Genomic DNA, 552 nt, shown 5'->3' with positions numbered 1-552 from the left:
AGAACCAGCTCCTCCAGGCAGAATGGGGGGGGCGGGGAGTATGGGGGCCAGGAGGGTGGTGAGAAGAGAGGGCAGTCAGGAGAGGAGCTGGGTGGGGAGGGGAGGAGAGGAGAGGAGAGAAGGAAGGGGAGGGGAGAGGGGAAGGGAGGGCAGGAGAGAGGAGAGGGGAGGGGAGGCACTACCTGGGGGAGGAGAGGTGAGCTCTGCCTCTGGCTGGCTCAGCTCTGTGCTGTTTGGGGGGAGAGTGGTTGCCATGGAGAAGGGACACAGGACGAATACTAATGGGGTGGCTGTGGGCGCTGCCCCCACATTGGCGAGTGGGGTGAGTGGGGGGGGTGTTGGACAGCAGGCTAGGGGGGAGGGTAGAGATAACTTCCTGGTCTCTCTGGCCCCTTCTTCCCTTCCTTTTCCCCATTGGGAACAAATTCTCCCCAGAGTCTGGCTTCCTTCCCTCTCCCCTGGGCCACAGTCTGAGCCCCTTGCCCGCCTGATGGCCTCCCCTGGCACTCTGTGGGCACCACAACCCTGTGATGTTCCATTTAAAGGGCCTGC

This window comes from Vombatus ursinus, unplaced genomic scaffold (genome assembly GCF_900497805.2).
Source record: "Vombatus ursinus unplaced genomic scaffold, bare-nosed wombat genome assembly UNPS02014777.1, whole genome shotgun sequence".
Classification (NCBI taxonomy): domain Eukaryota; kingdom Metazoa; phylum Chordata; class Mammalia; order Diprotodontia; family Vombatidae; genus Vombatus; species Vombatus ursinus.
The sequence above is the reverse complement of the archived record's forward strand: the minus strand, read 5'-3'. Positions refer to the sequence as shown.